Genomic DNA, 15,228 nt, shown 5'->3' on the forward strand with positions numbered 1-15,228 from the left:
GCACCATGTGCTTCCAGACCACCCACCACGACTGCACTGACCCTGCTCCGGGCTCCCTCCTTCCCCCTTCTCTCCCCCCACCATGGAATTCCCCCTGTACCATCACTGCTTTGCCATGTGGTCGGGGGTGGTTTGGGGCTGCAGTGGGGCTGGGGGTAGAAAAGTCTGTTGTCCCGGCTTTTTTTGCTCTTTTGTAATGTGAGTTCAAGGCAACCATAATTTCTTTCCATGCTGCTAAGTTCTTGAAAGCTTCCATATCACCTTCTCTTGTTTTTTCAATTAACCTGCTCCCTATTTTTCTCTAAGATAGCACTTGGTGAATTCCAGTTAAAGGCAGAGCCGGTTCATTTGTGGAAATCCAATACAGTAAGTCCCATAGTCTACTTTTTTCTATATTTCTGTTCTGTTCTTTTAAAAAATGGCTAATTGCTTCAGCTGTCCGTTTAATTGCCTGAGAATACCTCTCCTCATGGGTTAGCCACCCTCCCATCTTAGCTAGATTGTTTGTGTTACCTCTGCGTGCTGAAGCTCGGTTGTCCTTTTTTGTCCTTTTTTCTTCCTTTTTTGTCCTTTTTGCAAAGGCAACCCAGCACGCTGAATTCTTCCTTTTTCCTTTTGATTCTAGCTAGATGGAACACACCCCAAGCAGGCACCCCACAGCTTAATGCTCCTGGTTCCTGGTGCCTGTTGAAGTCCCTGTTCGGGCACCATTTGAGGTGCTTGTTGCTTCACAAACCCCACTGCTGACACCATCGAGTGCCAGAGCAGAATTAACTTTATTGCAAAGGACCGTGGTTTAAATACAGTGCTTAAACGCGTCTCATGATCCTTCAAACAATAACATCCAAGCCCAATACTGAGCATGCATGAGAGTACCAAAGACTACATCTCCCATAATACCTTGCAACGTCCTTCCTGCCACATTCTCCTGTTGTTCATGCTTTCTGTTCATGTGACGGTTTTCTTAACACAGTTAATTTGGAGAACCAAAAATGGAAACCAGTTTTAGAGCAGAAACTGCACAATACTGTTGTATTCCTTTTAAGGAGGTTGTCTCTTTTTAGCCATAAGCTAACTGCATAAATTCATGAAGTTTGGTCTAAAAACAAAGTATTCTTGAAAACTAGACCCTCGATCATATTTATTCAGATAAATATGTAGGCTACTTTACAGAAATTTTTTGGAACCCAAAGGCTGCTATAGAAGCCACTGGCTGAGCAAACAACAGGAAATTTTAGATAGATAGATAGATAGATAGATAGATAGATAGATAGATAGATAGATAGATAGATAGATAGATAGATAGATGTAAATCTACCAGAATCACAGAATGGGTCAGATCAGAAGGGATCACAGTGGGTCATCTGGTCCAACCTCCCTGCTCAAGCAGGGTTATCCCAGACCACAGCACACAGGATCACATCCAGTTAAGCGATCTGTTCCAGTGTGCAGTCTCCCATAGAGTAAAGAAGTTCTTCCTCACATTCAGGTGGAACTTCAACCCATACACCTTGTTGTCACTTAGACACAGAGACGCTGTCTCTGCTTTCCCATTGCTACACCCAGATACATGCAGAGCCACAGCAAAAACTTGTTGTGTCATTGTCATGGTCTTACCACCATTTAGTCTGTCCTCAGACCTTGCTTCCACCTAGCACTCCCATGAACCTCCCTGAATATCGGCTCTACTATCTAATTGGTTTTGGTATTAGGAACAATTTTCATAATTTCATGTGTCCTGAACATTTGATTTTCTTCTATTCTCTCATGGTGGTTTTCCTTGGCAGTAATAGAATGAGATCCATGGGCATCCAACACATATTGTTTCCTTATACATTTTGCTGAAATTAGAGAAATTCTGACTTCTTAATTGTATGTGAACTGGAAAAAAATTAGGAGCAGCTCTGTAAGCAGTCCTGTATTCAAAAGACTTTTTAAAGTTCCAAGTGGAAAAAATGAGATACATTTAATCCCTTGCTCTTCTTGTAGGAGAAATTTGTCCTTCTCCTTCAAACACCATTTAAGCAAGTAATCCTTCAAGCCTAGTAAACATTAGAACCTCAGGACCACAATACTAATAGTTATATTTCATTATCTGAGGTATGAATGAAAGTTATTAGGATGTTTTTGTACTGCGGTTAGGGACAAATGACATGGAGGATTCAATTTTTGTGAAGCCTGAAGATTTTCAACAAGTTAATGAAGCAGAGTCCTTTGAAAAGCCAGGTTTGAAAACTTCTCCCTTTCTCCTGAGGTAATATTGTTTGCCTGACTGTGAAAAAATTCTCACTGCGGTGAAATGACTTGAGCGTAAGGACTGTGTTCTGTGAAGCAGGGAAAGGAATAATTTTTAATTATGATTTTTCTGTAATTTAGCCTGCCAGCAAGTCCATGGAGGAGCAGATAGAAAGGAAAGAGAGCAGAGAGACAGAAATGATAGGATATGACAAAAGTGAGTTGAAAAAAGGAAACATTGGAAAACTTCATTCTTCTTGTGAAAAAGTTGCTTCAGATACTGAGAACAAAGCTTAGCTCACTGCCCAGAGGCAGGAAAGTATATATGTGATAACTAGAGCTGAATGAATACCATGAATGGTCATTCACATTCTGAATGGATTTGCTTTGATTGTATTTATCTCATATTTTTTTGTTTGGTTTTGGTGGATATTTTAGTGAGTTTGTTGACAACAGTGACTAAGAGTTGATCAATGTAAGCTCCTTGAGTATATGTATAAGCTGTAACAAAAAAGAACTAATAATTAAGAATCTATAGCAAAAGAGATATAAACAAACATAAGGTACTTCCCTTCCCTCTCCATTCAAAAGAAGAAGAAAAAAAGGAAGCCCTTTGGTTGTGATAAGGGTGTGAGAAGACAAACAGAAATGTACATTAGTGAAGATTACTAAGAAGTTTTAACAAAGAATTCTTTCCCATTATTTACTAGGCGTGCATTGTGTGACCCCTAAATAATCTTACCAAACCCTGCCTTAAGTGTTAAATGTTTTATACTTATAAAGTTTATGAGTATAAACGTATAAATGAGTTAATGAGTATAAATGTTACTTTTAAGTATAAATGTTTATACTTATATAGTTTACTACCTTTCAAATTCTATTTACCTTTAGAATAGCAGAGTTTATAAGAAACTTTGAGTATTACAAATAGTTGCTCATGTTGCTGTGTTGTAAGTTTGATTTTTATACACGTTTATGTTTCAAATACAGCATGTGCTTTCTATAAACTACAGTTTTACTGCAATGTATTGGCAGTCCATTGTCAGCTCTTTTCTGTAAGAAGCTTTTGTCAAATCATGCTACAGCAAACAACAGAGAACTACTGCAAAGAGCAACCTGGGCAAAAAATAACATAAATGCAAAATTAGTTAAAATTAAGTAAATTTGTAGGAAATTAAGGAATCCTGTATACAGCCTTTTGAAACTCAACTAAGAAGAGTGCAATGTGTGTATTCGGTTATTCTTAGCTGTGACTCACCCCACTGCCTGATTTGACATAGCCACTGTTTGCAACACATGGATTACTAGCTATAAACCAAGTCCATTGAGCTATAGAGATTAGTCAATGTTAAATTGCATAGTTAAGGAGTTTTGTCACTAATTATTATAATTATAGCTCCATTATTTGCAGTATCGATAACAGAGGTCATGGACTTAAGAAGAATGTTGTTTTGCATCTTACCCTATTCTGATAATGAGTTTTAATCAATTAATTTTTTTAATCATTATTATTATTAAGGGATAGGCTTTACTTGCAATGACCATATCCACGATATCCCTGTAGGTCTGCATGCGCCTCTCTCAAAGTTTGGTGATGCTGTTCAAATTCAGGGTACAATATCAGTCCTTTTGCAGTCTGTTTGCAGGAAAAAGGGTTGATGTGTGTCATCTCAGCCTTGGAGAAGGCAGCCAGGACGCAAAGCAGACTGTGAGGTGACCAAAATGTAGCAGTAACAGCACAGACCTGGTGGGATCTCTGTGAGGCCTGCCCTCTCTGTGAAAGTATTTTCCAGAGCTGAGTTTGCCGAGTTTGCCACATGGCTTGTCAAGAAAGAAGACCAAGTGAGGAAGACATTAACAGAATTAATGGCTTTTAACAACGCTGTGGACAGCACAGTTCCCTTTGCCTCCAAGGCTGAACAGCAGGGTCTAACTAATCTTATCCTGAGTACTGGCCACCAAAAAGCCAGCTGGTCCACACAGATGAGAAATTTTGAACTAGGCGTATTTAATATTTGCTTTGTTGCTGCAGATGTATTTATGCTGATCATTCAAATAGCACCTTAATTGGCTGCAGCCAGCTGGAAAGAAGGGAAGATGGGGGAAATTGCTCTCAAGCAAGTGTACTGAGGGACTGGGCAGGTTCACGAGTTGTCAGGGATGGTTAGCAAGAGAGCAGGGTACAGAGCTGGGAACATGTAGCTCAGAGGTGGGAACTCCTGCAAGGAGCAGGGAGCAGCTGGCTAGCCCCTGACAGGGACAGAGGGAAAACTGTCCACATTGGGAAAGGCTGTGCAGAATTTTCTATTAACAGGAAGCCACAAAACTAGCTAAACCAAGATCAGAATAAAGGACTGTTTTGGAGCTGAAGAGCTATGTATAAAAAGCTAAAATCTATATATTCGGTTTTATTACCATCTTAAGTAGATTTTTTTTTCTTTTTAAATATTATCTGACTCACTTTATATCACAATAAAGCCTGTTTGCTTTATGGTTTTGTTTGTTTGTTTGGGTTGTTGTTTTGGGTGGTTTTTAATGCTTTAAAGCCACTCAGTGGCCTTTGAGGAGACCTATAAGGAAGCAGTTTACAGAGGAGGCTTGAATGCAGTGAACTGCTTTCAGTCTCATCACCCAGCTGTGGCCAGCTATTCCCTATCCCCAACAACACTAATTTGAGCCTGGTCGAAGACAAAATTGTTATAACAAATTATTTCTCTCCTTGGTTTCTCTGCAACCAGCAGCAGCAGGTTTCTTGTTGTTGATCACCCTGACACTCTGCAAAGGAATGTGGAAGCAGTGAACCTTGTGACAGAGGAATTTGCAGACTGCTTGATTAGCCAGGACAGTTTCCAGAATCTGACAGAAACTCTCATTAACCCCCCACTGTCATTGTTCAGAATACCTGGGGAAAGTGGTGTGCGTCTGCATAAACACACAACAAATATATCCTTTAAGAGAGACATCATGTCACTCAACATACTTGGCTGAGCGGGTTATAGTGGGTTAGCAGTACTTACTATCTGTACATAGCTAGAGCACAAGCACTCTAAACGAAATGGGAGCCCTTTCAGTGGATGCTGTTAACACGCACAGCAGAAATCTCTATTCCAAACTCTCTTGATCTAGTTAGAAGAGACAGGTTTGGTTTCGAAAACCATAGGTCAGGCTATCGGCCCTCCTCTGGACCAGGGTTGCGGAGCTGGCCTCTGCTCCCTGCTGGCCGCTCTGGGTAGGCAGGAGGGATGTACCTGCTCACCAAGGATTGCTGTTAAGCAGCAGTTGTCTCTTCTCAGGGAAAAGCAGCCAGCCCAGTGGTGATGTTCCATAGGAAAAGCTGATGTTTGGGATGAGCCAGCATTGACTTGTGCCAATCTCAATACAGGAGACAGAAAAAGGGAGTTGTATTGCCCTCATCGGGGACTCAGACATAAAGAACCCAAACAGCTGGTGCTGGATCAATCTGACTTTGAGTACCAGAGCTGGCAATGTAATTCTTGTTTTCAAGAAGTATTTTCTTTGTATTGATGAATAAGTGTATTCTAGTGAGATTTTAAACTGTTGAATCAGGTAGGAAACAATAATTTTCGTAACATAAGGGAAGTTGACCAGGGATTCTATGGGCGGTTTTTTTCCATGAAAGTTACTGTGTCACACAACAGGAAGTTAAAGAAAAGGTTAATTTTGTTAAAATGCTGACAATTTGTTTAAAGTGTATCCAACAGTTGGCCAAGAAGTTAAGCTACTGCGGTTTAGTTCATTCTGTAAGAATCCAGTCCTTGAAAGCCCAGTGCTGCTGTGCCTTGTTACCCAGCAGCTCACAAAAATACAACTTTTCTCCCTGAGTTATGTTCTTCCTTTTTCATGAGTAAAGCTATAATCACTCAGGATATGTTTTAGGAAAAATATGACCCTGTTCTGAAAAAGTCAGAACAAAATACAAAGGTTTTGTGTTATTTTTAATTATTTTTCCATTATGGTTGGATGAATTTCATTTTATTTTTGGGGTGAGGTGTGGGGAAGAGACCATAATCCAGGACTTAATTTGGAAGAACCATAAAGACATGAAGTTCTCAGGGATATCTGGAGATCATTCGTACAATCTGAACCTGTAAATCTTTTACAGAGCTATGTATATGTAAATTGACTGATTGTTAATCTTTGCAAAGATTAAGAATAAAGGTAGTGACCTGAAGCCAGGTTAGAGGGTACAGTGATTAGCGTCTCTCCGTAACTAATTTCAGTAAGGAATTCCAGATTGCCATACTTTACATATTTGTGGTGTTGCATTTCTCTCCTCCTTCTCCTTCATATCTTCTTGAGAATGGGAAATATACAGCTAATGAAGCCTTTCATATAAATGAGGAGAAATACTGTTGATTTGTAAACCATAAAAGACATTTCTGTTTTCTGATCTGTAAAGTATGTTTTTGTCATTTTCTTCCTTATTTACACACATTGGATCTGGTGATTTGACTTCCCTAATGTAAGCAGATCCTTCAGGCAAGTGGGTCAGTAGAGCTGGCAAAGACTTCATGTTTCCAGGTCACAGGAGCTGTTAACATACAAACCTACCTTTGTTTTGAATCACACTTGAAGCTAGATTAAAAGCAAAAAAATCTTTCATGTTAGAAATCTAATAGAGGAGGAACACATATTTCTGAGGCATGAGGTGTTTCCAAAATTAAATTGTTCAGCTGGTATTGACACTGGCAGCAGCTGTTGGGTATGTAGCCTGGATACCTTAACAAGTTTCTGTGCATCACTGTCACTGATATGACAAGATCTACAGTCATTTATTCCCACTTCATATCTGCCGCACAAAGGTAATAGGTGATGTGCTGTAAATCCATCTCTCAAAATTTGTTGAAATCACTTGTTGAAGAAGCCTTAACCACCACTGATGTAAACTTGCATGAGCCCATTGACCCCGGAGGCTGGCAGCTCAGCCTCATGGCACTGAGCTGGCTGGCACAAAGCTGGGGGGATCCAGGGCTCTCTGGGAGGCTCAGAATTATGTCTAATAACAAAGTAATGGCATCTTTATGCATTTCTTATATGTCCTCTTAAGTTCAACTATGAAGAATTCTGAATCTTTCCACAAAAATGGCATGACCATACAATATTAATTTACAGCTTGCTTTGAACCTGAAATAAGTAATTATTTCAGAATAAGGGAGAAGTGGATGGGTGCTAGCCAAACCTCATGATTAGTGCTCCCTGATCTTTCACGCTAATAAGAGTATAATACTGATTCAAATTCAAATGGGGCAAATTAGAAGAGCCTTAAAATATGGTTCAGTGCAACTCTGGACCTGATCTCTGAGCTTGATCTATTTTAAAAGAAAATATTAATGGTTAAGCAATGAGTGATTAATATTTTTCTCTTCTGCATTACTTAATACACAGGATTCAAACTGGGATTTAAAGTGTGATTTCACATCTGAACTTTAGTCTTTAACCACTGTTTTCCTTGAAATATATTTTCATTGAAATACATGTTTTCCTTCACTGTTGATTAAATGACACTGATACAAATATGATATTATGACACTGCTCTTGTATCCCACAGGAAACCAATTTTTTAAAAGAAAAAAACATTCTCAACATGGCGTAAATCTCATGTTGCCTATCTCATGATATATTAAGGGGAGTTCTCCCCAGCTCAATGAAACTTCCTTATCTAAGTTAAGGAAGACATCTGCTAATTCATGTGGATTAATTTTGTGGATATGAGAGAATTTGCATTTGGTTGGTTTTTATCTCAGAAGCATTAACCTTTTCAAAAATAGCTTCTGAGGTGATTTTTTCCAGCCACTCCCTTACTCGGTCAGAGAATCCCTGTGATAATAAAAACAATATCTAGGAAAATGCATTCTTATCACGCAGAACTTACTCTTAATAGTTGAACTGCCTTTCACTTACACGTCAGCAATAGGTTTTTCAGTATGGACTGTGTAAACAATGGGACAATGCTTATGTATGTGCAGACATCCCAGCACTTCATCTGCATTTTGGACTGTTCTTAAAACATATTTTCTACATATTTATTACAAACTCATTTCAGTTTGTAATAAAGATGGCTACAGGTGTGAAATTGAGAGCAGAGACTGTCTCTACCCACTTACTCCACCTCGGTGGAGGTTGTGTGGCTGCAGACTTCTCTCATTGCTGCAGTTTCAGCCTGAAATGTATTTACAGGAAATTTCCTCGGCCATGCTGAATGGGGCTGGAGATATGAAATGTGTGCTAGTCCTTAGTCTCTTCTTCAAGCAGCAGCTTACTCCTTGAGCCTGGTCCATTTCACTTGGACTGCTTGACCTGGGGCATGTTACAAGCCCACATTTACTACCATCAAGGCGCTCAGTCTCCTGGCAGCATAGAAGACACTGCCAACCCAAGCTTGTACAGTGTTTACCGGGTGTTGACAGAGTTCCCATGAATGAGTAAAAAGAGGAATATATTCACCTAGCTCCAAGACTTCACTTGTGTGGTTTGCTTTCCTGGAAGATGTCATAGAATTTTTTTCTGAGAAAGTCAAGATTGCAAAGAATTCCTGAGTAAATATATTTGTGCCTTTATTGTCCAAAATTAGTGAAAGATTATGAATTAATATCTTGAGATAAGCCCAGCTTTGATCTGGGTTTGACCTTATGGACAAAAAAGACTGTCACAGTTTTATTGTTGATGATGAACTGACCCCTGAAAGTTTCAAGAGAGACAAAGGATGAGAGAAAATTGAAGAAAAATGGGAAAACAGGACTGAAACTTAGCTAAAATATATTCCTGTCAATGTGAAGACTCTGGATGAGGTCATTTAGCAGTTTGGTAAACTTTGTTAAGACAAAAAGTACATAAGAATATTGACAAAGATATGCTCCCAAACTCAAAAGTAAAATGAGGTCCAACATTTACACATTATAAGATGCGTTTTATCGTGTGTTTTTACATATGGATATTTATGAAAAACAGATACCATTTCAGAGAACAAAGTATTAATGTGAGGTTTTGGTCCAAGATGGGAGAAGATCTAATAAATAATTCTAAAACATTCCAAAAGGTTAAATGGAATTACACTCACATGACTTGAATTTGGAGAGTATATAGTTAATACAACAGAAACTTGATCAAAAAAATGTCATCTGAAGGGAAAAAAAGCATTTATTTTCCCATAAGTTTTACGTGCTAGAGGAATATTAAATGTAAGAGCTTTTAAAGTGTATCAATAAAATGAAAATAAAAATATTTTTTACTGAAAGGAAACAAACTGTTAAAGTCATTAGTAACTAAGAAATTAAAAAATATAAGATTAAGTCTAGGAATGATCAGTTTAGAATGATTACACTACTGAGAAATTTCATATAGTTACATTGATCAATTAAAAGTTCCTACATAATTTTTACAAATTACTTTTATTCAATTTGGTTGTCTTCTTTGCCATGGTTTATCCTCTGTGGTTTCCAAGGAAGTGAAAGTTGAACTTTTCTTTGAGTATAAATCAAATTATTTGGGATGCTTAACATCTTTCCTCAACAATAACAGATCTAACATCTTAGACAAAAGCCAGCATGGTTGATGGCATTAGCATGTCATCAATACACACACAACATCAACTACACAAGTTATAATTCTACTGCTTCCAATTTGCTGTCATGACCTGACCCAATTAAAACCCCAAAAGCCAGCAAACACTTGTTGAAATGATGTAAATACTTTTCCTTCTCATGTCGCTTCTCAACACATATCGTTATGGTACTACTGACTCACATTTTATTTGATGGAAGACCACAAAAGTGAGATTTTGCTGCCATGAAGGGAAATCCCCTGCAAACAAAGACACATTTTATAGTGCCATTCCAGGCAGATTTTTTACTGCTGTTTTTACATTCTGTATAAAAGTAAACATAGAATAGTTTGAGTTGGAAGAGACCTTTAAAGATCATCTAGTCCACATCCTGCAGTGTGCAGGAACATCTTTCACTAGACCAGGTTCTTCAAAGCCCCATCCAACCTGGCCTTGAACATGTAGTCTTCCAAAAATGAAAACCCTGATCTAGGAGTCATATTGTGCAACTAATTTTAAAACAAAATTCCTCCTCTGAAATGATAACAATCAAAGGAGTAATATGGTGTTTTATCAGATGATATCTGCTTTTTTGAAGCTTAGATTATTTGCTAACAATTGTGCACTATTTTCAGACATATATTTTGAAATTCATTGCCAAGCCTATATTTTGTAAGTTTGAGGAATATTATTAGCACCTCATGAAATGAAGAGTCTTATAAATCTGTGTTTACTTAAGCACAATCTTTATCACCTTGTTGTATGAAGAATGTGCACATTCCAGTAGGAAGAGATCTGAAAAGGCTATGCTAAAAACTCCAGAAGAGAGTTAGACCACAGTGCATGGCAAACAGATCTGTCCTTGTAGCCTTGTAGCCACTCTCGTGTGCTCATGGACTCGCCTAGGCTTTGAGAGTGTCTCTTCCAGTAAGAAGACTTGTCCATGCAGATCCACTTCAGGTCAAGCTTTTGGTGCACACAGTAGCCTTGGATTCACACAGCACCAACTACTTGGCCATCATTCAACAAGAATAAACATGAGGCCATATTTTAAGGAGGCAAAAAGTTATTAAATGGTGAATTAGGCCTATAAATACTTCAGGGTAGGTATTCTGGTTTTATGCCAGAGCCACATGACAGCAGCCCAGAGGATATGTCTCCTAAAGAATGGTATTATTGCCTGTTCAGTCAGAGAGCAGGACACAAAGGAAAATGGAAAGTTTTTGAAGGCTTCAGGGTTTTTTCATTGCATACTGATTATTGGCAAGGGAAGTTGTCAAAATGTAGGAGCGTAAGTATCAATTGCCAAAAGGCATACAACTGTTGTCTGTAAAAGGACCACATTGGACAACCATGTAGAGGAGGCTGAGGCATTCAGTGAAGCCTCTGGAATGAGTGTGGAGCAAAACATTGGACAAACTGGAAGCATGGAAGCTCCTTCATCAAGAGGATTGTACTTAACAGAGATCCTGGCCAAGTAAATAATATGCTGTGGAAGCTGAGTATCAGGCTTGCCTGACAAGTGTCCAGGATGGGTTTTGAATTTGTGGAATTGGACTTACCTGGTTAATGTCATGCTTCATTCAGGAAACACTCTTGGCAGACCTTGTTTACTGTAGGCACAATATTGAGTTGATGAAGCTAAATTGCTTTCAGTTCTAAAGTTAACTTGCTTACAGCTACTTCAGAGGTGAAGAGAAGCGTTTTCAAGAAGTTGTTTGGGAGAAGCAGACTGATGTAGAGACAGACTTAGTATAATGAGTCTCAAATAACTGGGCCTTTTTAAGCTTACAAGGTGTGAGTCAGGTATAAGGGACCAGGGCTCTTTGTTGTTTAAAAATCCTGTTATTCCTTTGTATTCTATATTTCTACAGGAACAGTAAGTTTATATGTAGTGTATGGCTTGGAAAATATTCCTTTGTGCCATGGGGCAGTAATTTCAGTGGGAAGGTATCACAGGAATGGAGAACCCAGGATGAACAATGAGTATATTGGAGGAACTCTGTGCTGTCTAGTGTCATTGGAAGAGAGTATTCTGCTTCAGAAATTTGGAAGATTGTATAGAAATCTCTGAAGCACTTGAACTGATTCAAAGAAAATGGCTCTGACTGCAGGTCATCTTGAAAAATCATGACACTAGTCCTTTAGGCACAGCAGGTTTCTATTCAAAATGAAAAGGAAGGTGGTTGCAATGAAGACTGAACTTTTTAGTCTTTAAAATTCTCAGTGTCAAGAAACTGGGTTTTGTTTCTGTTCCATTTGTTTGCCTTTATGCAGTAAGGAGTGTGGAAATGTATTCAACATGTCAGGTTGTTTCCATTCAGAAATATAGCCTTAATGTAGGTATGAAATGTGTTTCTTCTCTCATCACATAATGAAAATTAATTTAATCTGGTTTCTGTGAAATGCTTCTCCAAAAACTGTCAATAATCTCTTCAAAAGAGCACTTTCTCAGCAGTTCTGTCATATAGAAACAGAAATACAAGGAAAATTGGAAAGAAAAAGTAGGGTTTAGGTTTTTTTTAACAGCCACACTTTGACATATCAGGTCAAAAACATATGAATACAACACCCCAGTTATTTCTGAAGCTTCCATCTTCAATCTGGAGAGAAATCTCACATATTGTTCAGAATTTCGTGCTATTAAAATTCCAGAAAGGTACTTTTGTTCTGATTGTTTACCACATTTTCCATACAAATCTCATTGTCCCCGACAGCATTCTACTAAGCTTAGAAGAGTCTGTTCCTTAGGAGACAGTTTAAAAAACGAAGACCAATGGAAAAATGGAAAAACACAGTTAAAAATACATCAAATTGCATTTCTATAAAGATTTACTAACTTAGAGAGTTTTTAGAGCATTTAGAGTTGTTGGAGCAGTTGTCTGTTATCATCTTGGATACGTACTTAGAAATGGGAACACTTCAGGGTGCGATTTCATCTAAGTGCTAAATCTTAGATATGCTATTGCATTTTCTCAACATTTGTTGCTTTGATTCCGTTGTGGTTTTTAGAGCAGAAAATCTTGATCAAGGTCCAGCACTTTCCTATCATTGTTATGTTTTGAGGAAAAATGATGAGCAACAACAACAGGAAACAGCCAGGCAGAATTTTCTGAGCTGGTTAAAAACCTTGCAGAATATGCAAGATCTTGGAAAATTAGTGCTTGTGACTTAATGTCCATGCTTTCTGTTTAGCAAAAATTTATTCTCACTGATATCTTTCAGAAGGTGGCGATCAATGTTGGGTTCTTACTAAAGATACTCAATTTTTCTCTGGCAATAATGAAACCTCTTGATCCTAGCCACAGATAAATTAATACACAAATAAGATCAGAGATGTCTTCCATTTTTTGCAATGATGAGGAGGGAGTGAAAGCTAATTATTCAATAATAATGAAGTCTAAAATTCCAATATCATTTTGTTTAATGACGCTATATCCACTGGCCTAAACTGTAAGACCCAAGGAAAAAAGAGTTTTTCTTTGCTCAGGGCTCCAAGTCTTTTTGCAGATATGCTTCTCTTCCAATAACTTCTTAAGATTTTTTCCCAAACAAGCACAGGATAAAACATGTCTGTCCCAGCATAGACACCTAAAAGTTAGACGTCTTGTGTAAGGCTTTTTGTAGTCAGTGTAGAGAAACACTGTAATTCACCTCAGCCTGGTATAAGCATCTCAGTTAAGGAGGGTGGGCATACTCACATTTCTCTGTAGATTGTGAAGCAAAGGTTATGATGACCAATTTAAATATAGCTGTGCAAAATTAGAAGTGAATCCCACCACAGTACTTACTCAGGCCATTTCTGGAGCTTTTGTCTCTGTCCCCTACATGGTTTGAAACATGGTAATTTCATAATTCCAGTCCCAAGTTCTTCTTATATAAAAAAATTACCTTTTTTTGGTAATGTTTCTCATTTCTGTTATCAATACATATAATTTTGAGAATAATTAATAAAATTTTGTATAAGCACAAATCCTTCATGTGTCTTCAAGAATCTTCTTTCATAACATTTCTTTGCCCTGACTGTTCTTCCTCTGATTTCTTCCCTTTGGGCAGTACCTTACTCGTCTTACATTGCTAGTAGTAATAGCCTTTATGTTACAGTAGTTAGTCATATATTGGTATAAAAATACTTTCCCTCTAGATTAGAGTGCCAGTCTAAAATAGTACTTATCTCATTCTGTAAAGGCATTCTGCTAATCCCACATGATCAACCTTTGACAAGGAAATATTGACTTTTTTCCCCCTCCACATTTCTACAGATCCTGCCCTGCTGAACGTTGTACTAAAATCTGCATGCTTTGAAATTCCCGTGAAGTATTGCATAACTAAAGTGTTCCTCTTGGCTTTGTACATTAATACTACCGTTGTGTCCGTGACAATCGAAAGATAACTGCATGGGATGGTAGAGAGGTAATGGAAGTTACAAGGCCATTGACAAGGTGGGGTGGGTTGACCTCTTTCGCCAGCTCTGACTCTAGTAGGACAGGGGACAGAATAGGAAAAGCAAAAGTGAGAAAATCTGTGGGTTGAAAATATTTAATAAGCAAAGGAAAGAGGAACAAAAAAAAAAACAAAAAACAATTAACACAAAGGTAATCACTGACCACCTCCCACAAATAGATTGATGCCCAGCCAGCCTCCGAGCAATGTCTGCCGTCCTATAATACCTCTCCCCCTCTTTTTTTATTACTAAGCATGATTTTATGTGGCAGGAAATATCCTGTTTGATCAGTTTGGGTCAACTGCCTTTGCTGTGTCCCCTCCCAACTTCTTGAACACCCCCAGCCTACCTGCTGGGAGGGCAAAGCGGGAATATCTTGATGCTGTGTCAAGACTTCCCAGCAATAACCAAAACGCAGGTGTGTTATCTACATTTTTAGTCAGATTTCCAAAACATCACATGATCCAAAACAGCACCACACACGCTACTATGAACAAAATCCATCTACCCCAGTGCAATCTCCACCTTTCAGTCCATATAATGTATGTCATGATCAAGTCTTACAATACAACCTTACTAAACACCCCTCTCCTTCCTGTCACATGATATATATACACAGATATCATTCCTTTAGTCTATGGATCATCCCTGTAAAATGTTCATAAAATGTCCCTTGAGTTCTTTAATGCATGACTTGGGCTTCATGTGTTATGGTGGTTGCTCAGGACAGGAAAGATGACATATTTAATTATTGGCTCAGGCTGGGTCATTGCCGTATTTGCCTATCTTCTTGCAAGGCTCATTCTCTGTTGGTTCACATGATTCTTGATTATATGCAAATCAAATCATATGTTATTTTCCACATTACTCATCAACTGTCAGGTCTTTCAGAAAATTGCCCTATATCCATAGCTCCAACACCCTTGACGCTGACCTTGGGTTTCTGAAGGTGTTTTCTGCCAGAGACTCCAGCTGAGTCATGCTTCCT

Source organism: Pipra filicauda, unplaced genomic scaffold (assembly GCF_003945595.2).
Source record: "Pipra filicauda isolate LSUMZ 115617 unplaced genomic scaffold, ASM394559v2 scaffold113_size4260070_pilon, whole genome shotgun sequence".
NCBI classification, from domain to species: Eukaryota; Metazoa; Chordata; class Aves; order Passeriformes; family Pipridae; genus Pipra; species Pipra filicauda.